This window comes from Solanum stenotomum, chromosome 5, assembly GCF_019186545.1.
Source record: "Solanum stenotomum isolate F172 chromosome 5, ASM1918654v1, whole genome shotgun sequence".
In the NCBI taxonomy this organism is placed as follows: Eukaryota; Viridiplantae; Streptophyta; class Magnoliopsida; order Solanales; family Solanaceae; genus Solanum; species Solanum stenotomum.
The window spans coordinates 63452854-63476768 of NC_064286.1; the positions used below are offsets into that span (position 1 = coordinate 63452854).

General features: G+C 33.9%; 2 pseudogenes; one reads left to right on the top strand and one right to left on the bottom strand.

Annotated features, from left to right (window-relative positions):
- Positions 1 to 2201: 2201 nt before the first annotated feature.
- Positions 2202 to 23915, top strand: part of LOC125864261 (uncharacterized) — a 40350-nt pseudogene continuing 18636 nt past the window's right edge.
- LOC125865336 (ras-related protein RABA4d-like) lies at positions 10296 to 10965 on the bottom strand (annotated as a pseudogene).

Sequence of the window (23915 nt, forward strand, 5' to 3'; positions counted from 1 at the left end):
TCTGTAGATTCAAAGCTTACTCTGCTTGAAAAAATGAAGAACAAGAACCTCTCTGTAGATTCAAAGCTTACTCTGCTTGAAAAAGTGAAGAAGAGGAACCTCTCTGTAGATTCACAACTATCTTATTTTCTCTTACGAACGAAGAAAACTAAAACCTAGTGATGAGCCGCCGTGGATCTAATGAGAAACGTACGTAGGGCTTTTCTCAGATTGTTTCTCAAATAAAACCGAGGGAAAAATACGCGGCTTTTTTTTTTGTTTAAGTTATTATTTGTAAATTTAATATTTAACCCAAATATAATTATTCTTCAATAAAAACAAAAAAATAATATAATATATGTATATATAATATATATATATATATATATATATACTAGTAATTTGTTTTAACGACCGGAAAATAATTTTAGAACGACTAATATTTATCCTCTCGCTTATAATATATTAAAAACTAACTCTAACGACCAAAAAAATTATTTTGTCGTTAGGAATACACTTTTTACGACCACATCTATGTCCCTTCGTTAAGAAATGGTCGTTAAAATGCACTTTTCTTGTAGTGACGCCTGAGATTTGATATTTGAATTCACACGTTTCACTTTAGGGGTAAAATATTTTCTATCAAAGACATGTTACTCAAACTCGAAACATTTGTTTAAAGAAGAAATAATAATTACCATTCTACCACAACTTTTAGTGAGTAAACTATTTCCTACCAAAGATATGAGTTATAAATAATTTGAATATGTAATGTTATTAGACATTAATAAATATGCGTTGATTTTATTTGTAAAAATAAATAAATAAATGTGAAAATAATGGGGAGGAGAAATAAAAAAAATGAACAAAAAAACAAATGATAGGTGACCGCATAAAAATATAAATATATTTCAAACAAAAAAATTAGTGACGAAAATAGATTGTTATACATGCATCAGGGAAAAAGAATGACTTCATATAATTAAAAAAACTCTAGCAAAAATAGCTAAGTTACTAATATAAGTCAAAGTAAAAAAAAAAATCTAGCAAAAGTAATTCCTAATTAAAAATTATGCTTCGAAAGATTTTCTTCTACTATCTTTTTTTGCAAGTAGATCCACCACCATATTTGCTCCATATGTCAAACTCTTCATCATATGCGCTACCAATTGAATAATTATGAATATACTAAATATCCTACCAATTAAAAAATTGTGATTTTAAAAAAAAGAAATCTAAAACTATAATATGTGTGTGTGCGCGCAAATCATTTTTCAATTATACAAATAAATAATAATAATAATAATAATAATAATAATAATAATCATCTCTTTAAATCTATTCAAATATTGTAATCAAACTATATTATATAATTATAAAGTTAGTGTCAATCACAAACTGACTGTTTGAGAGAACAATCACATACTGACGACAGATTAATCATTATTATAAAAATATTATTTATCATATTTGCTTGGAGAATGGTAATACATACATAAATAAAATATTGAAAAAGCTCGTCTAAAATACATAAAAATGAAAAGAAACTTGAGAATGAAATACTTCTTACTTTCATATACTTCTTTTTTGTTGCATGTTAGTTAATTCACAAATCAATGTAATAAAGAAGAGAATATAATCTTGAATGAGAATCTTCATGAAACTAAATATGAATTTATATAGGTAAAATAGAGGAAATGAAAATAAAGACTTGAGATTGAAATGTTTCTTACCCCGTGTGCTTCTTTTTCAATTTGTTACATGTGAGTTAATTTACAAACTAACATGATGAATAAGAGAAAGAATATTTTTGAATGCGAATCTTCATGAAATTAAAATATGTTATGAATATTATTAAAAGTAAAAATTAAAGAGGTGTAAGTGATGAGTAATTATTCTTTGCGCATAAATAAATTATATAGTAATGAGAAAAATACTTAAAATATAAAAAATATATATATCATTTTATGATTAGATGAATGTCAAAAAAATTTTTTTTTTTTATTAATAATAGAAATTAAAGACCCAATATATATATAAGTTTTTGGGGTGGGTGAGAGTTATAATGGAATAGTACAATTATTAGTCACTTCCAAAATAGTAGAGTTAATAGTGTACCTACTTGAAAATGATGCTATTATAAGTTTTGAATTTCCTCTCTTGCATTCATTCACTCTTAACCCATTTTCATTCTACCTTTGCTTCCTTGTAAACAAAAAAATATGGAAACTTTATCTACTTTGGTGGGGAATGTCACTGGTTGGTTGATGCAGCCAATGGAGCAAGGGATTGGGTATTTATATTACTACAACACTAACATCACATCTATGGGAAAAGAATCTGAGAAGCTGAAGAAAATCAAAATTGAGGTGCAGAAAAAAGAGGAAATTGCCCGGAGAAACTTACAACGCATTTCACTCAATGGCGAGGTTTGGTTAACTACAAGTGTTGATAACACTATTGCACGAGTGGAAGGTGTAATGGGACGTACAGCTGAGGTTGAAAGGGGTTGCTTTTATGGTTGGTGTCCAAACTTGAAGTCACGTTACTCCCTCAGCAGGAGAGCTAAGAAAATTACACTGGAGTTGACTAAACTTCAAACTGAAGGCGATGTAATCTCCTTTGATCGTCCAGTTCAAAGTGAGGCTATATATAGTAACAATAGTGAGGAGTTGGCCTCCAGAAAATTGAAAGAGGAAGAGGTCATGGCAGCTTTGAGAGATGAAGAGGTCACTATGATTGGGATATGTGGTCTGGGTGGTGTTGGTAAAACAACACTCGCTGAGAAAATCAGACAAAAGGCAAAACAACAAGGGTTGTTCAAAGATGTCGTCATGGTAACTGTCGGTCAACAACCAGACTTGAAAACACTTCAGGATCAAATTGCAGGAGGACTCGGGCTGACATTAGAAGGGGATGATTTGTGGAGTCATGGAGATCGGCTGCGTACAAGGTTAATGGATCAGAACAGCCACACCCTTATAATCTTGGATGATGTTTGGGAGGCTCTTCGTGGTATAGAGAAACTTGGAATTCCCAGCGGTAGCAACCCCAACCATCAGTGCAAAGTGACATTCACAACGCGTTTCCGATCTGTTTGTGAAGCAATGGGAGCTCAGAAGATCATGGAAGTTGGAATGTTATCTGAAGAGGAAGCATGGTTCCTTTTCAGGCAGAAAGTCGGTGATTTTGTCGATGATTCATCTCTTCAAGGCATAGCAAAAGAGGTTGCCAATGAATGCAAGGGGCTGCCGCTTGCAATTATTACAGTTGCAGGAGCACTAAAAAAGCATAAAAACAAGCGTTCGTGGGACTGTGCCCTTGAAGAATTACGTGGTGCAGTAACAGTAAGTATCCCTGAAGTGCCCAAAGAGTTGTATAAACCTCTGAGGCTAAGCTATGATTACTTGGGAAGTAATGAAGCCAAATACCTCTTTTTGCTTTGTTCCTTGTTCGAGGAAGATAGTGATATTTGGATTGAAGTATTGGTTAAATATGGAATGGGGCTTCACATCTTTCCAGGAATCAAAAATTTACAACAAGCAAGAGATAAGGTGTATTCTCTGTTAGAAACATTGGAAGATGGTTTTTTGTTGTCCCAAGGTTTAAAAAAAAACCATGTCAAAATGCATGATGTGGTCCGTGATGTGGCTAAATATATTGCGTCCGAGAGAGAGCATATATTTATGGTAAGTCATGATGTGAACTCAGAAGAATTCCCAAGAAAAGACTCTTACAAGCAATACAGTCACATGTCAATTGTTGCAAATAAATTTGAGGAGCTTCCTAGCCCAATAATTTGCCCAAACCTGAAGCTTTTAATGTTGCAACTCTGTTTTGAAGATCCATTCAAACTACAGGACGATTTTTTTGATGAAATGAGTAACCTCAATGTCTTGAGCCTGAGGGGATACAGATTTGTGGAGTCCATTCTGCGTTTTCCAACATCCATTAAGAGGTTGTCAAGTCTGAGGACTCTGTGTCTGAGTGATTTAAGGTTGGATGACATATCCTTTATTGGGGAACTTGTCGAATTAGAAATTGTCAGCATAAGAGATTGTGAGTTAGATGAGCTACCAAAGGAGATAGGAAAGTTGACCAAGCTAATTAGGTTAGAGTTTTGGAATGAGAAAAGAGCACTTAAAAGGATTTCAGCAGGGGTCTTATCAAAACTAGCTCAATTGGAGGAACTACATATTGCGGAAGTAAAAGATTTGAGTGATGTGATCTATAGTAACCTTGGCCTTCCCTCCAAGTTGACACGGTTCACTCTTAAAATGGGTGGACCTTACTTGGGAATTTCAACCATTGATTATTACGACAAGATTATTGCTTTAGAGGTCACGGAGACTGCCCCATTGGGTGATTGGATCTGCCACCTAGTGAAGGAGAGCGAATTCGTTTGTTCAAGGGGAAATGGCTCTAATAATGTGTTGATTGAGTTGCAGCTGAATGAATTTCAGAACGTTAAATTTCTCCGCCTCTTTGATTGTGATTTAGTGACACATTTATTGAAGACAACACATGAAGTAATCAAGTTCCCCAATTTATATAAGTTCAGCCTTCAATCTCTGGATTGCCTGACTCACATTTGCAGTGACAATGTTGAGCGCATTGAGTTCCCTCTGTTACAAAGAATGATCTTGAATGTACTACCTGAGTTCCAGAATTTCAGGCCCACAACCATCAATGACTCAAATCCTCTTTTTGATGAAAAGGTTTGCTTCTTATCACCAAAATGTTACTATCTTTTACTTGAGCATTAAAGATATTTACTTAAACAAACTCTATTGCTTAGATCTATCCTTTTTGTCTAACAAGTGAAAACTTAATTTTTTAATTTGTTATTTAAAAAATCCATATAAGGCTATATTTGATGTGAATTTTTGCGACTTTTTTAATTCAACGGTTAATTTAAGTTTTAAATATCTCCCTTATAGATCTATTAACTTATCATTATTTGAGTTTCATATTCTTATTTCATTTTTTTAGTGTGAAAATAAATAGATATGGAAAAGAAGAAAAAAGTAAGAACAAGTTTTAAGACCTTTTTTTTTTTGGCAGCTATATTGTAATTTATTTTTTGAAAAAAGGTCGATAATGCCTTAAATTACGTGAAATGATAAAAAAATAACCTCAATTTATAGTTTAGTCCAAAATGATTTTGTCCTCAATACTTTGGTCCAAAAATGTTCTTTCTGTTGGTAGTTTGTTCTGGAAATGTTTCTCTTGTTACTAACTGAGTCAAAAATATTTTTTTCAGTATAAACATATTATTTCTTTTCTTTTTAAACAAATCTTATTCCTATTAAAAGATATTACTTTTAAGTACTCTATTCATGTTTTCTTTATTTTAAAATTACTTTAACTATTAAAAATGCACCCTTTAAATGGATAGTATCATCATATATATATATATATATATATATATTATATATTATACTATGAGTGGGAAGAATTTTAGGCAAAAGTTAGATTACTATTTTGCCCCTGCACTAAATCATAATCTAATTAATTAAATATTAGTAAATAAATTTCTAATTTATTATATAGTCTTAATTACTCTTAATTTAAAAGTTCAAAAGTTTATATATATATATATGAAAAGTCACATGGAAATTTGAAAGGTCAATTACTATTAAAATAAATATAAAAAAGATAGAGCATATAATTTAATTCATTAACTTTTAAAATTAAATTAATAGACTTCTAAACAATATACATTGAATCTGATTGTAGAAAGTTATTCCATATTCCCACTTTTATTGAAAATTTCAATTTCTTAATTACTACCTACAATTAGTTCAATTAAAATGTTTAATTCCTCTCATCTTCCATGGAATTAATATCATGCCTTCTCATATACTTTATAGGATTCTATAATTTGGACAGAAAAATTTATACCATTCAATCACATAGTCAAATGATCTATAAAACTCAAAGTAACAATCATCCTATTAGTTTTGTATTCACAACTTATGCAACTTCTACAAGCTTTTCATCATCATGTAATCATGCCCCATTTCCTACTTTTGGATTTCATTTACAAAACAATATTGAATTTTGGGTTTAAGAATTATATTGCTTCATCGTGAGAATGTTGGAGGCAAAACATATTATGGTCCTTCTTTCGATTTTGAAAATACCTTTATTTGAGTATGAGGAACATGCCGAAAACAATTACATAATTTATGTTTAAATATTGTTAATTATTTTTTGATTTATATGATGAAACTTCTTTCAAGGTGGATTGTATCATTATTTGTGTTTTTTTTACTAATGTTCCTTAAAATATCCTTCTTTTTATGTGTATATATATTTGCACTTTATTTACTGGTTTTGTATTTTATGATAAGTTTTTTGGGTTGTAATTATTTTTCGTCTTTTAATAGATTTTTGGTGATGATCTCTTATATAAAGTGAACATAAAATATTAGTCCACTTTACTTTTGTGTTTCATCATCTTATAATTCTTATACATTTATGTAAAATCAATTTATTGGTCATTTTTTCCCTCATTAACATGGTAAATATATATCTATTCTTTGTCTTTATTAATTTTGTTATATATGTCTACGTCCATTTCTTAAATTTAGAGCAAGAGTTCATCACTATATCACATACTATATGCTATATTATCTTAATTAGTTTTATATTTTTTAACATTTTTTATTTTGCCGACAAATAACCAAAATTAAATGAAAAAGAATTAATTGACATTGTTATATTTGCACATAACAACATATACAAAAGAATAATGTAATTGATCAATCAACGTTAAATTAGACCTATACAAATTTGTATGACAGTAAAGAATAAACGTGCAGTGAACATTTTGCAGAACTAGTATGTCATATATTTAACATCATAGTAAATCAACCATTAATTTTTATTTTGATATTTATAATAAAATAAGAAATATTTTTAGTGTTATTTTTTTTTCAATTGAAGTACGACAAACATTTGCTAATAAAAAAATATCATTAGGAAAAGAATGTGTTCAAAAAGAAAATAAATAATATATTTATTTGAAAATGTGTGTAAGCACTTTAGCCTAGTGTTTTGTTCCAATAGCTCCAACTGTATCTGCAACAAAGTTTGATACTTCAAAGCTCGCAGGTTTCTTGTCCCAACTTGGAAAGGCTACACATCGGGGGGGCTAACAGCATAAGTGCTCTATGCTCTCACCAACTTCCAACTGACTACTTCACCAAACTTAAAACATTGATTGTACAGAATTGTGGAAAATTGAGAAACTTGATGTTTCCATCAGTGGCCAAAGGTCTTTTGAATCTCAAAAAACTAGATATAATTTCTTGTGAATCAATGGAAGAAGTGATCACAAAAGAGGAACAACAAGGAGAGAGAATCATGACCTTATTTCCCCGATTGGAACAGCTGGATCTTACCGATCTGCCTAAGCTGGGGCATTTCTTTCTGACAGAACATGCTCTTGAATTTCCAACGCTCAGAGTAGTGAGGATTAGGCACTGCCCTGAAATGAAGACGTTTATCCAACAGGGAATATCTGTGAGTACACCGATTCTCATAAGGGTGAAAATTGATTTTGAGGAGGTGAAAGTAGTTGATTTGAATAAATCGATTCAGCAGAGGTTTAATAACAAGGTATGTGTTATTCCGCTAGCTATATAAGTAATTGCTACATGATATTCTAATTAGGTTCTACTTCTCTCTTTCCATTTTACATAGTTCATCAACTTTCTTTTACTTAATAAGCTAGTCATCTCTCTCTTCTTTTGCATTCTCTGTTTCCTGCAGAAACAAAAAGATAGTGATGGCAACAAAGCTGAACCTAGTCATGGCCAAAACTAGGAAGGTAGTGAGTACTCAATGAAATAATGCAAGTAAAACCTCGAAATCACCTATTACATATGCTTGTGATGGAGGTAACAAGCAGAGGCGGATCTACATTATTGTAACCTATCGGTTCATGTCAACCCACTAACTATTGCCCATAGATCTTGTATATGTATTAGTAATATCTACAAAATAGTTGATTGTGATTTAAACTTGAGGTCACCGTAGGATTCTGTAAACTTTAAATTTGGAATACGCCTGTGGTTCTATATTCTTCTTTCATTATATTTACCAGCTAATATGTAGATTTATTTTCTCATGTCATCTTGCATTCTACGTTGTTTTGTAAGATTGATCACATTACAGGATGATTTTTTTGTTGGAATGAATAAACCATTCCGCCTTTTCCAGCATTCATTCAGAGGTTGACAAATCTGAGGATGCTATGTCTAAGTAATTTATGGTTGGATGACATATCCATTATTGGCAAACTTCTCAATTTGGTAATTTTCAGCATCAGAGATTCTCAGTTAAAGGAGGTGCTAGTGGAGAAAGGAAAATTGAACCAATCTAATTATGTTCGAGTTTTTGAATAAGCATTGAGTACTATTTCACCAGTGGTCTTATCAAGACTAGTTCGATTGGAGGAACTACATATCGTGAGAGTAGAACATTGTAGTTACTCCACCTCAAGGGATCTGGAATCCTTATCGTGGTTGACTACACTAACATTAACTGTTCAACAAGATTGAAGTTTGTAAAAGGTGTTCACTGTGTTTAATCTTTAAATGAAAACTCTGTTGCCTTTCATTTCTGTTGGTTAGGCATAATTGTATCGATTTTACCTTGTAACCTTCAATGTTGCTTTCTTCCAGGCGTACAATCGTGGCCCATCTAATTTTATTATCAACCCTAGATGTGCTTGAGCTCCCTAGACCTAGATCCTTGTGGATAATGTCTCTTACAAGCAGGGGCGGAGCTACAGTGTTATTGGGGGGTTCGGACGAACCCACTAGCTTTTGCGTAGATCCTATATTTATACTAAAAAATCAAGTACAAATATAATTTGATGCTGCGTGATAACCCATATCAAAGAAACGTGAATGACGCAGTGGTAGACGCATAGTCAGCAAAGGCTTTGATTCTGGGTTCGAGCCCCACTTGAACAACTGAATTTTTTCTATTTTGGCTTTTTTTCAATTAAATGAAAAACAAATTATTCTATTTTGGCTTAATAATATGTCTTATGCCTATTTTTACCTTCCTTTAATTCAATTTTTCCTGATTTTTTAAATTTGCTTAAGAATATGCTCCTGGCTAAATTCTTTTTTTTTTTTCTAAATTCTTTGATTCAATAAAATAGAAAATTGATGATTGAAAATAATTGTAAAAAAGTAGTGTCATACTCTAAAATATCTCACTATTAATTTCTTTTCAAACATTCAATAGATCCTTAAACCCTAATTTGCAAAAATATTAGGTCTCTAACTTTTATTGTCAATTTCATTGCTACTACTTGTTGTCGGAATTCGGACCTCTGCCTGGTAAGTACTATGTACTCTTCTTAGTTCCTCCTCGGCTCTCCCTTTTCTCTTTTATTTTTTATTTGTCTTTACATTGTATAACAATTTATTCAAAAAATTTATTTTCAATCTTTGACTTTAGGGTTGTTTCACATATTAATAATTGATTATAATAATTAAATTATTGTTTGCTTCCCAAAACTTCAACTTTCAACGCAAGAGAGGCTCAAACGTGAAGCAAGTAATACATACCTTTGCTTTAGGTCCCAAAAATATTAATGGTGAATTTAATAGTTTTAATTTTACTTAAAATAATATTGAGATTATAGAAAAAATGTTCAAAATAATACTTATCTATCTTTTATGGAATAATATTTGAGAGCTTTAAATTAAATAACTTAAATTTTTATATTAACAAATGAAGTATTTGAAACTGTGCCTAATGATACAATATCATTTACCGTTTTCAAAACATAACAACTTGTCGAGTGCAATTATAATGATAGTGGTTATATGTTTGTAATTTAATGGTTGTTCTGTTAGATTAATACGTTGTTCTGTTTTAAAATTTCGAACCCACAAACATCAAATTCTGGCTCCGCCTCTGCTTACAAGCTCTTTTTATCATTCTCGTTCACCAGACTAGTGTGTTTGTAACTTTAACGAAGCTAGGATTTTGAGTCTATCAGTGATGTATTCTAGTAAAGCAAGCATAGTAGATTATGGATAAATTGTTTATACGTATTAAGTGAATTTTTGAACACAAATACATGTCAGAACCCATAGACAGGGTTGTAGCTCCGCCCCTGATGCCCCAGTGAACAACTTAATGAACTGTATACACAAATAGCTAAACAAACAATCTAAATCAACTTCATCATCAACAACAATTCTCTATTCTACATAAAACATAAACATTCCCAGTAATATTATGATTTCGGATAAATAAAAAGACCTCCAGAATTCAATAAAAAATCATGACGACATGCAGCAACCACCACTATTCCCACCAGAATCCGAATCCTGGCCAGGAACAATAATCCTGGTTCCCTTCAAAGATTGTGACTTCCCATAATCAACTCCCAGAGCTGCAATGAGCGTATTCTTGTTAATGATTTTATAAATTTCTGTTAAAACTGTCATGAATGCACCTAGATGTTTGTGGATTGAAGAGCTGATGTTTCCATAAAGAAAAGATTCTCCCTTTCTGCGAATTCTTGAGCATCTTCAACTGGTACAGATCGAAGGCTTCCTAGATCACATTTGTTCGCGATGAGCATTATAACTATGTTCTTGTCCGCGTGACCTCTTAGTTCCTCCAGCCATCTAGCCATATGATCGAATGATTGGCGTTTTGTTAAGTCGTAGACTAGCATCGCGCCAACTGCACCTCGATAATATGCACTTGTTACTGCTCTATACCTGAGAGAGAAATGAGAGATGATTCATTGAGTTACAACAATTACCAAATTGGCTCTGTTGCTCTGACTCTTCAAAAGAGGATCCTTTGAAAGTAGAGCATTTTGGAGGATACTGGCAACATTTTTCTCAAGAATCCGAGCAACATAGCTTAACAGAAGGTAAATGTCCGGTTGGAAGTGTGCATCTTTGCATACTTGAAACTGAAATTCAGCAAGAGTTGCATATAATCGATCACATGTGTATTGTCTCCAAAAGTAAGAGGCGAGTTTCAAGATACATCATAAGATAGACGAGATATTCCATTTGACATAATCACTACATAGTCGTAAAAGTCCTATGTAGAATTCGCCATTTAAATGCTAAACACACTTGCATGAGCACATGAACTAAACACCATCTCTCTTCTTCTATTTGTACATGTTTCGTAGTTTCAGACTTCTCATTATCATACTCATCACACAGACAGAAAAATGGCCTTTTATAAGGTAGAAGTCTAAAGCGCGAATACTAATGGGAGACTATTGTAGGATACTTTGTAATAAATAAAGGTCTTATATTGAACAGACACATTTGTTCATTAAAATACATGAATGTTATGAAAAGTCATATGTTCATGAAGGAACATGACTCTTTTAAGTTCTATAAATATAAAGACTCTCTAGAAGTAGCCTAAGAAAACTCTGCAAGTATATCCAAGGGCTTTGTTGTATCCTTGAAGAGAATTGTTTGTATTTATCCCAATATGTATATGGGCAAATATCTATTTAAAGAAAGTGATTACACGCCTCAAAGTCATCTTCTTCCTCAATTCATACTTCCTATTATTTTTCTAACAACGACACATCGAATTTGTGCTACTCAGAATTCTCTCACCTTCTTTTTTTCCGTCAGTATTGATGAAAAAGTGTATAATATTTTGATTCAATATCTGAATTGGTAGTTGAGATCAACTAGCCATAAGGACTTTTTGTCAAAAAAAAAAGGATTAAACTTCCCAGTTACTAATAAAAACAAGTAGCAGAGTTCAGAGTAGAGAAAAGGTATCAACTGGCAACAAAGGAGATCATAGCTATGGATTTCCTATCTAAAGTTGTGGGAAAATGCTCAAATTTCATGATCAATAATGTTGGGTACTATCTCATTTACTACAATAGAAATATCAAATCTCTGGATAAAGAATCTGATAAGCTGGATATAATGCAGCAAGAAGCGGAGGCTGCCCGGAGAAACATACAAGTCATTTCTCCGAGTGTTGAGGCTTGGTTAACTAGTGTTGATACCATTACTGCAGATGTGGCTACTACATTGCGACGTAGAGCTGAGGTTGAAAGAGGTTGGTGTCCAAACTTGATGTCTTGTTACTCGCTGAGCAAGAGATCTAAGGAAATTGTACTGGATGTGATTGGTCTTCAAACTGAAGGCAATAATTATGTGGATTTTTCATATCCTGCACCACCTGCTCCTGCTGTTGAAAATGAAGTTATACATGTTGAGGAGTTTGACTCCAGAAAACAGAAGGAGGAAAAGGTCATGGAAGTTTTGTGAGATGACGGGGTCACTATGATTGGGATATGTGGTCTGGGTGGTGTTGGTAAGACAACACTGGTTGAGAAAATCAGACAAAAGGCGAAACAAGAAAGGTTGTTTGATGATATTGTCATGGTAACTGTCAGTCAACAATCAGACTTGAAAAAACTTCAGGGTGAGATCGCAAGAGGAGTCGGGATGACATTAGAAGGGGATGATTTGTTGAGTCGTGGAGATTGGCTGTGTACAAGGTTAATGCTTCAGGACAGCCACATCCTTATAATCTTGGATGATGTTTGGAAGGCTCTTCATGGTCTAAAGAAACTTGGAATTCCAAGTGGAAGCAACCATAACCACGGTGCAAAGTGACATTCACAACGCTTTTCCGATCTGTTTGTGAAGCAACGGGAGCTCAGAAGATCATGGACGTTGGAATGTTTTCTGAAGAGGAAGCATGGTTCCTTTTCAGGCAGAAAGTTGGTGATTTTGTAGATGAATCTTCTCTTCATGGCATAGCAAAAGAGGTTGCCAAAGAATGCAAGGGGCTGCCGCTTGCAATTATTACAGTCGCAGGAGCACTAAAAAAACTTAAAACCATGCCCTCGTGGGACTGTGCCCTTAAACAATTACAAAGTGCAGAAACAAGAATTATTCCTGAAATGCCCACAGAGTTGTATATACCTCTAAGTCTAAGCTATGATTACTTGGAAAGTAATGAAGCCAAGAACCTCTTTTTGCTTTGTTCCTTGTTTGAGGAAGATAGTGATATCTTGCCTGAAGAATTACTTAGATACGGAAAGGGGCTTTGCATCTTTTCGGAAATTGGAAATTTAGAACATGCAAGAAATACGGTGTGTCTTCTTTTAGAAACATTGAAACATTGCTTCTTGTTATCCCAAGGTTCAAAGAGAAAATATGTCAAAATGCATGATGTGGTCCGTGACTTTGCTATATATATTGCTTCTGAGGGCAAGCATATATTTATGGTAAGTCACGATGTGAACTCAGAACAGTTCCCAAGTAGAAAATCTTACGAGCAATACACTCAATTGTTCCAAACAAATTTGAGGAGCTTCCTAGACCAGTTTTTTGTCCAAAACTGAAGCTTCTAATGTTAAATCTCCATTTTAGATATCCATTCAAATTACATGATGATTTTTTTGATGGAATGAGTGAACTCAATTCCATAAGCCTGAGTGAATATTGGTACTCCATTCCGCCTTTTCCAGCATCCATTCAGAGGTTGTCAAATCTGAGGACATTATGTCTGAGTAATTTAAGGTTGGATGACATATCCATTATTGGCAAACTTGTCAATTTGGAAATTCTCAGCATCAGAAATTCTGAGTTAGAGGAGCTGCCTGTGGAGATAGGAAAATTGACCAATCTAATTATGTTAGAGTTTAGGAATCATAAGCAAGGAGAACTTAAAAGGATTTCAGCAGGTGTCTTATCAAGACTAGTTCAATTGGAGGAAGTACATCTGGTGGGAGTAGAACATTGTAGTTACTCCACCTTGAGGGAGCTGGAATCCTTATCGAGATTGACTGCACTGACATTATTTGAATGTTCCGAAGATGTGATTTACAATAACTTGGGCCATCTCCTTACCTCCAAGTTGACATGGTATGCTCTAAGAGCTTCCCAAAAATCTGATTTTTGCCACGATACTGAATTCATGGATAAGTACAACAGGATTGTGGAACTCGAGGTCTGTGAGACCACTCCATTGGGTGATTGGATCCGCCACATGTTGAGGAAGAGTGAATTTGTAGTTTCAAATGGAGAGGGCTCCATGAATGTTTTGACTGAGTTGCAGCTCGATGGATTTCAGAATGTGAAAGATCTCCGTCTGTTTAATTGTATTGGTTACCACCATACTTTACTCCTGGATGAGTACAACAGGACATATTCATTGAATATCTCTGTCTGTCAGAATAATTTCCGTTCCCCAAACTAGAAAGACTGGAGTTAAGAAGCTGTTTTTGTGGTCTACAGTATCTTTTTTGTGTTTCACTGGCTGCGGGGAGTTCTGATGAGGAAGAGGAGATTTCTCGAAGTACACACATCCGACCAGTGATCAAGTTCCCCAATTTAAATTACTTGGATCTTGGATGTCTAGATTGGTTCTGTCACGCCCCGAGCTTACACCCTGGACATGGCCGTCACTCGAAGACCATTGCTGGCTCCAAGGGAACCCTTGGCCTGGCTTTCTTAACTCAGCGGATACCTAACTCAACAGAATAATTTCATGCCATGCAAGGACATAAAACAACTTAACTGATAAAATCTGGCCCAGCAACTCGAGTCTCAAAATAGAATATTTACATATATACATAGATGAGAGACTCAATACTACCTGACTGACTATCTATGAAGCCTCTATAACACTGAGATGGATGTTGGGACAGACCCCACAACATCCTAATAAAGCAAAACTTAAGAAAACAAAATAACCGAGTCCTCCGGAATGCAAAGAGGCTCACCACTGACTCTGGAGTGCTCAGCTGGATCAATGGCGTGCTGAATGCTGATCCTGGGTACTTGCGTCTGCATCATAAGACGATGCAGGCCAACTGGCATCAGTACATTGAATGTACGAGTATGCGAGCTGGAAAGCTAAGCAACAACTCAAGCTTGAAAGGAGTACAAAGGAACTCTTACCTTGGCTCTGTTCAACTCATGAATAACCGAACTCAATATAAAGCAATAAGACACATGCAATATATAAAGCTTGTAAAACAGTGTAAACAACTTAGTTCGTTAAGGATAAAACGATAACAAACTCAACTTTACTTATATAAAAGTAATATAACTTTTGTGGGAGATTCTTTAACCGACAACCACCACTATGAGCCCTAGTGATGATACAACGTTTTACTTCACGTTGCCTAAGGACCATCCTATACCTTGCCGTGATATAGGACCTTACTTTAACTTAGTGGATCCACTAGCTTAATCTTGCGTGATCATCTAAAAGGAATGACCCGTCAAGTCCCATGTTGGCTACATGGTTCTTATAGAGAGTTGAGTTAATATGAACTCGTGTCCCCAATTCGGTGTTCAATACTACTCCCAAAAATATACTTTGGCTCATAAGTGTTTTAAACAAAACACATCTTTCTTTTAGTTTGAGATAATTGCTCAAAACTTAGCCCAAAGGCTCTTTTGGAAATCATAGTTCCTTTCTTACTTCAAATGTAAAAACATTTATAAACTTCTTTGGGAATACTTAGTTCCCTAATAACTTTTGAGAAATGAACTCAACTCTATACTCTTTACTCAACTTGAAACTCTATACCCTTTACTCAACTTGAGTCTTAAAATGAAGGTAAAATGTTCAATAAAGACTCTTGAAAAAAAACTTTAAAGACTTGCTTATTAACTTTTAAACTTGACTCTAACTTCACTTGACTTGGATCCTAACTTTCCTCGAATTGGATTATGAATTCAAGGTGTATGATCACACGTTTATGGAAGAGTTTGGGATGTTTAGATGTACCTTAGAGTATTGGAAACAACTATAAAACATAGGTACTTTACCAAGGAACATGTATGAAAAAGTGGGAAATGAAGGGTAAAGGGAAGGAATGGCGTCCTTAGCGCTCTAAGAGGCGCGGGGCGCCAGCCCTCAAACTTCAGAGGGGCCGGCTGGGCGTTCTGCCAGGCGCTCTGCCCCAAGGGGAAAGTTCAGCATCCCTTTTTGGGGTGCGCTGGCTGGCGCGACACCCCAGCCCTTTTCCCCCAAAAATCCGACTTTTTCCCCTTGTTTCTTTCCAACTCTAAACCCTCTCAACCTCAAAGGTTCCAGCAGCAAACACTTAGAATCATAAAGACCCTTAATATACAATAGATTCAACTCAAAATCACAACCGGAAACATGTACTAAACCAACAAGAAACTTCAACAACACAACCACAAGAATTCAACAACCACAACAAATCTTTTCTGGGAATTAAAAACGAGTTTGGCGTGTGAGGGAAAGAACCAACCCAACACTATGATCTCACATACCTAGTAGGGATCACCCCCGACGATATCCACGACGATCTTGACGAAATCCTTGCTTCTTCTTCTCTTTCTCCTCTTCTTTCTCTCTTCTCTCCAAAACCCTAACTCTCACTTTTAAAAAGGGAAAAATGATTTAAAATCAGTCTAAAACCTTAATATAACCAAAAGAAATGGTTAGGGAAAAGACCAATTTACCCTTACAAATTCGAACTAAATTGCCCTGTGCGGCTGTGCCAACAGCCCAACTTCCAAAGGGCATAACTCACTCATACGAACTCGGAATCGAGCAAACTCAGCGGCGTTGGAAATATCATTCCAAGGGATTTCCAAACATAACTGGAAATACACCTAAATCATCCTGATCTAGGAGTTATTACCGTTCAAAGTTAACTAAAAACTTATTTTTTTTCCATACTCCGCAAATTTCCAGATTTTGAATTTTTCCAAAAATGACTAATTCCAATTCCAAGGGAATGCACTTCTGCTCTTTACCTGAGTTCCAAAATTTCTGGCCTACCGCCAACAACTCCATCACTAGTTCAAATCCTCTTTTGGGAAAATGCATAAGTACCCCCAGCCTATGTCCGAAATCCCAGAGACACACCTAACCTTTACTAAGGTCCTATTACCCCCCCCCCCCGAACTTAATTTATCTATAACATTCTACCCCTTTTCGGCCTACGTAGCCCTATCCTTGAAAAAAATGTCAACATGCGCTGGGCCCACAAGATAGTGCCACGTAGGACAAAAAGGGGTAGAATATTACATATAAAATAAGTTTGGGGGGGGGGGGGGGAATAGGACCTTAGTAAAGGTTAGGTGTGTCTCTAGGATTTCGGGTATAGGCTGGGGGGGTACTTATGCATTTTCCCTCCTCTTTTTCATCAAAAGGTTAGCTTCTATTTTTTACTACTATTAGTTTTTGGATATGTGCATTGTACGTGTGTCCCATGAAATTTTTTATAGATCCATTAGAACGACTAAAACTCTATAAAAATACATGTATAATGAGTAATAAAATGCAATAATTACAAATTAATTTTTTAAAAGTTTGATAAGAAACATCAAATGAGTGGCATATTTTAATGTTTAAAATTAATTTGTTTTAAGGAACCAACTTCAAATTATAAAGAGAAAATTTCAGAAATAGCAAAGATAGCTCTATAGCTATAGTTTCGGTAATTGCGCTCCATAGCAATACTTCTCTTTGATATGGAGGTTGTGGTTTGTATATTTTGCTTGCTCATTTGTATATTTCAGTTGCAAATATACAATCAAGGTAAGTATATACAAATGGAGGTGCTGCGGTTTGTATATTTTGCTTGCCCATTTGTATATTTCACTTGCAAGTATACAAACAGGGTAAGTATATACAAATGGAGGCGATGCGGTTTGTATATTTCACTTGCCCGTTTGTATATTTCGCTTGTGAGTATACAAACAGAGTAAGAATATATACATTTAATATTTATACAATTAGGAACTTTTCAGAACTCCGTCTGTATATTTCGCTTGCCATTATACAGACAGGGTAATTTATTATGAATTTTTCATAATTCGTATACAAATAGCTAGGGTAAGCATATACAAATTCTAGATTTATACAATCAAAAACCGAATTATACAAATTATGAATGTATACAATCAGGGACCGACTTATACAAATTCTAGATTTATACACTCAGGAAACCAAATAGAAAAATTTTGTGAAACTGTAGCTACTGATTAAAAATAATCAAAACTATAGCTATGTTACATAATATACTCTAGATGTTTGTCATTTCAAGTATTTTTTCCAATTATAAACTTTGGTTAGTACTTAGCAAAGTTCCAATAAAGTCATAAAATGCTAATTTGAGCCCAAATAAAATACAAAAAGTTAAATTAAAGAAGTCTAACAGAAGATAAAACACAAAAAAGAAATGAAAAAAAAATCAACATACACATCTTTCTTAAGACTTGATTCATAACAATATAGATGGAAAAAAGAAATACAGAATCAGATCATAATTTTTCGAGTTCTTGTCGACATGCCTTCTCCCTTAACCAATCAAATTTCAAGAGTCCTCTTCTTCAAATTAAACTAAAGCATGAAAATAGTACAATAATGATACAAGTGTTTCACTACTTTAGCAATAGAATGAAAAAGAGTAACTTTTGATTATGTCAATCACCATCAATTAAATATCTACGTACTATATATAGTTGATTACATAGTATTAGTATAGGATCTTATTTAATTGTCTTTACCATATATAGTACTTACCATGTATAGTTTCTTGTAACCTTATGAGGAGATAATCTCCTTCATTCTATAGAAATAGAAAACATGATTTTTCCTTTGTTCATAGAGTAGGGGTTCTTGAAACAAAAAACATGAATTTATATAGATAAAAATGGAAGATTATCAAAAGATATCTTAAAGTTATAAATTAAAGGGATATGGTACAATTTCCCCCCTAGACTATGACCAAAATCTCAGAAACACACTTTAACTAAACTAAAGTCCTATTACCCCCTCGAACCTATTTTTTTGTAATTTTGTACACCTTTTTAACTTGCGTGGCATCCAAACATCTCCCACGCGTCTCAACTACTTGGAGTCACGCAGTGTGCCACATAAGCCAAAAAGTGTATAAGATTACAATAAAAATGAGTTCGAGGGGTAATAGGACCTTAGTTTAGTTAAGGTGTGTTGTTGGGATTTCAGTCATAGTCTAGGGGGTACTTGTGCCTTCTCCCTAAATTAAATATTTGGAAGTTAAGAATATGAAAAATATGAAAGTTATGGATATTAAGATGAGTAATAAATAACTAGATTTGAGTTATGAAGGTGAATATTTAAGAAAATAATAAATAATTGAAGGAGAAAACAGAATAGTTCAAATAATATTTAAGTGTTGCTATTTTTATCCCAGCATTCCTTTTATAATTTTTTTTTAAAAAAAATTAAGTGTTGCTATATATGTGGGTTTAAGAAGTTGGAACATCATTGTACATTTGTACTCATAAATCAAAATCGTTGTATTTATATTTGTACTAAGGGAAAATGCATAAGTACCCCCCCAGCCTATGCCCGAAATTCCAGAGACACACCTAACCTTTACTAAGGTCCTATTACCCCCCCGAACTTATTTTATATGTAATATTCTACCCCTTTTTGGCCTACGTGGCACTGTCTTGTGGGCCCAACGCATGTTGACATTTTTTTCGAGGATAATGCCACGTAGGCCGAAAAGGGGTAGAATATTATGGATAAATTAAGTTCGGGGGGGTAATAGGACCTTAGTAAAGGTTAGGTGTGTCTCTGGGATTTCGGGCATAGGCTGGGGGGGTACTTATGCATTTTCCCTTGTACTAATAACAAAGGTTTAAGGATAAGTTAAGGAATAAGGCACATGTACTTCCTAGACTATGACTGAAATTTCAGAGACACATCTAAACTTAACTAGGGTCATAATCTATGGGTATTTGTGTCTTATCCCTTTTAAATAGGTAAACATTAATGATACAAAAAAATAGTTTTCATGACTTTATCCTTGCAGAGGACAAGTGAGTAAAGTTCACCGACTATCACTTCGTACAAACATATAAATGATTTTTCTGTAATTATTTAGTGCCAATAATATAATTTTCGCTATATTATATTTAACGGTAATAATATAATATGAGTATAAGAGTATTTATAACCAACACTAAAGGTTTTAGCAACTTTTGGATGCAATGACATTAACTCAATTATCACTAAATGTTTTTCCATCAATATTTATTGACGCTAAAAGAAAACTTTGTTGCCACTAAATATTTTTTTTTGTTGTAGTGTATACATAATACATGAAATTAACCCATTTTAGAGCATATTTGGATCTATCCTTAAACACTGGGTTTACGTGAAATTCATGAATCAAATAATCCAAGCTTGATTTAAGATGAGATATGATTCATTTATGCAGGTTTCTTGTCCCAACCTGGAAGTGATTTCTATCATTGGGGGTGAAAGCATAAGTGCTCTGTGTTCTGACCAAGTTCCAATTGCCTACTTCAATAAACTTGAAACATTGGTTATATATTTTTGTCATAAATTGAGAAACTTGATGTCTCCATCAGTGGCCAGAGGTGTTCAGAATCTCCGAAGACTAAATATAAAATAATGTGATTCATTGGAAGAAGTGATCATAGAAGAGGAACAACAAGGAGAAGAAATCATGACTAATGAGCCCTTATTTCTTCTATTGGAAGAACTGGAGCTTGAAGGATTGCCTAAGCTGGGGCATTTCATTCTGACAAAGTGTGCTCTTGAATTTCCATTTCTCAGAAAAGTGAACATTGTTTCCTGCCCTGAAATGAAGACGTTTGTCCAACAGGGATCTGTGAGCACGCTGAGTATCGAAAGTGTGAACAATGATGATGAGGCGAAAGAAGTTGATCTCAATAAAGTGATGTTCAATTCTAAGGTTTGTCTTTGTCTTGTGCTGCTAGCTGTATAACTAATTATTTCTCTCTTTCAATTTTAACTAGTAAATAGTATAGTAATAGTCAGATAGTTATTTTTGTTCGTCACTTAAAGCAACATTTTTTAGTTTTTCACTTGTTGTTACCTTGATGTAAGATGATATATGGTTCATTTTTGGATTTGCACTTGAAGAGATGTTGCATTTTCATCCCTTATACAAAAAACAAGGCCTTCAACATTTGCAGGTTTCTTGTCCCAGCCTGGAAGAGCTATCTATTCAAAAGGCTAACAACATAGGTACTCTATTCTCTCACCAACTTCCAACTTCCTTAAGCAAACTTGGAAAATTGGAAGTAGATAGTTGCAGAAAATTGAGAAACTTGATGTCTCCATCAGTGGCCAGAGGTCTTCTCAATCTCTGGAAACTAAAGATAAAAAGTTGTGAGTCAATGGAAGAAGTGATCACAGAAGAGGAACGAGGAGAAGAAATCAAGACTACTCAGTCCTTATTTCCCCTGTTGGAAAGTCTGAAGCTTCAAAGGCTGCCTAAGAGGGGGCATTTCTTTCTGACGAAGCATGCTCTTAAATTTCAATTTCCCAGAGAAGTGAAGATTGATGACTGCCCTGAAATGAAGACATTTGTCCAACATGGAATATCTATGAATACACCAAGTCTCAAAAGTGTGAACAATGATGATGAGATGAAAGTAGTTGATCTCAATAAAGTGATGTTCAATTCTAAGGCCAACTTCAGCAAACTTGAAATGTTGTATGTATCGAATTGTGGAAAATTAATAAACTTGATGTTTCCATCAGTGGCTAGAGGTGCTTCGAATCTCCGGATACTAGATATTAAAGACTGCCAATCAATGGAAGAAGTGATCACAAAAGAGGAACAACAAGCAGAAGGAATCATGACCTTATTTCCCCACTTGGAAAAGCTGGAGCTCCGCAGGCTGCCTATGTTGGGGCATTTCTTTCTGACGGAGTGTGCTCTTGAAATTCCATTGCTCAGACAAGTGACGATTGATGAATGCCCTGAAATGAAGACGTTTGTCCAACAAGAAGTATCTGTGAGTACACCGAGTCTCGAAGTGCTGAACAATGGTTATATGGTGAATGTAGATGATCTGAATATATGGACACAACAGAGGTTTAATCTTAAGGTTTGTCTTGTGCTGTTTGCTGTATAACTAATTAACTCTAGTTCTTTTTCCGTCTTAACTTAATAGTAATAGTAATATTCAGATAGTTATTTATATTTTTCAATTGAAGCAACTTCGTTTTACCTGTCCCCAAATATTTCCAATTATAAATCTGAAGTATCAGCAAATATAGTCTTTTAGCTTTCAAGTAAATTTTGTGCTTACTAAGCTAGTCAGCTCTCTTCTCTTCTCCCAGAATCAATCTGAAGCTAGTGATGGTGACGAATCTAAAGCTAATGATGGTGATCAATCTGAAGTTACTGATGGTGACAAATCTGAAGCTAATGAGGGTGATCAATCTGAAGTTACTGATGGCGACAAATCTGAAGCTAGTGATGACCATGAATCTGAAGCTACTGATGGCGACAAATCTGAAGCTAGTGATGGCCATGCATCTGAAGCTACTGATGGCAATGAATCTGAAGCTACCAACGGCGATGAATCTGAAGCTACCAAGTCTCAAAAGGGTGAACCATGATTTTGGGGTGAAAGTAGATGATCTCAATAAAGTGATACAGAAGGCGTTTAATTGTAAGGTTTGTCTTGTGCCACTTAATAACTAACAAACTGTATTTGTCTTATGCATTAATACACCCTTGCTCTTTCCGTTTTAACTAAGTGCTATTAAGTACTAAGTAATATTCAGATAGTTCTTTCTTTCTTTTTTTTCTAAAGAAACAAAACCAAATCAGATAGTTATTTCTGTTTGTCACTTGGAGTAACTTTCTTTTACTTGCATTAATACTTCCAATTAGAAATGTAAAGCATCAACTTACTCTGTTTCCTGCAGGAACAAAAAACTAGTAATGGCAACGAAGCCGAAGTTAGTGCCTATGACTCCGAAACTAGGAAGGCAATAAATAAAGTACTCGATGAAATAGTCTTGGGTTATAAATATTCCTCATCGGTCTTTGAACCAGATTTACCAGTAGATGGTCCATTTAATAATGCACCACCATTGCAGCAACAACAAAATCAGCATCAACAACCTTCTCCGGAGGGTACATAAGTGAAATTGTCAAGAATTTGGACAGTAGCGCTTTCACATATCATATTCCTATTTGAGGGTACATAAGTGAAATTGGTGTGTTTTCTTAAATAATTTATAAAATCATGTTATCATTCATTTTGTCTTTTAGATCCAAGTGAAAAGCTTATATTTATTGTCTGTTGAAATAAATATAGAAATTTTCTCTCTTCTGTAACTGATAGATAATTCATATATGAGTGAAATTTATCAAAAGAATGTTTATTCATCTGGCAAGAATGGAATTTCTGACATTGAATTCTGACTTAAATATCTTCAGCCTCAACTTCAAGGTTATTCATGACATTTCATATTATTAGATATTCGCGAATTATTCATCAATTTGAGCTTGTACTTTCCCCTCTCGATTTTAATTATTCATTACATACATTTGTTAATACAATCTACTCCATACTGATTTGAAAAGTTTATACTAATTGAGATGGTTCACATTTGAGAACCAGTTTTTTTTTAAAATCATTTAGGGGTATATATGATTCTTCTAGCAAAGTTTAAGGTATATTTTAATCTCTTTCATACATAAATTATTTTTTGACTTCTTTGATTATAATTATTTAAGTTTCTTATTCTTATTTAATTTTTTTCTTTCATTCCTTAGTGTAAGAAAAAAACTTAAAACTATTTTTTTGTGGTTATATTAAAATTTAAAACTATTTTTTCACCTATATTGTAATTTAGTTTTTGTATTTGAAGAAAAAATTGGATCATCTATAATAAATTTTATAAAAATATTAGTGAAACATAAATCAATTTGACCATCAAAATAATAAATTTAAATTAATCATTGGAAAAAAATCGAAAATTGTGGAGGTGGATGAGAGTAATGGAGTAGTATTAGGTGGATGGAATCAAGTCAACAATTTGATGACAAACTTGTTCCTAGATGTTTCATTTTAAAACACCAGTACACCACTAAAATAAAAAATAAG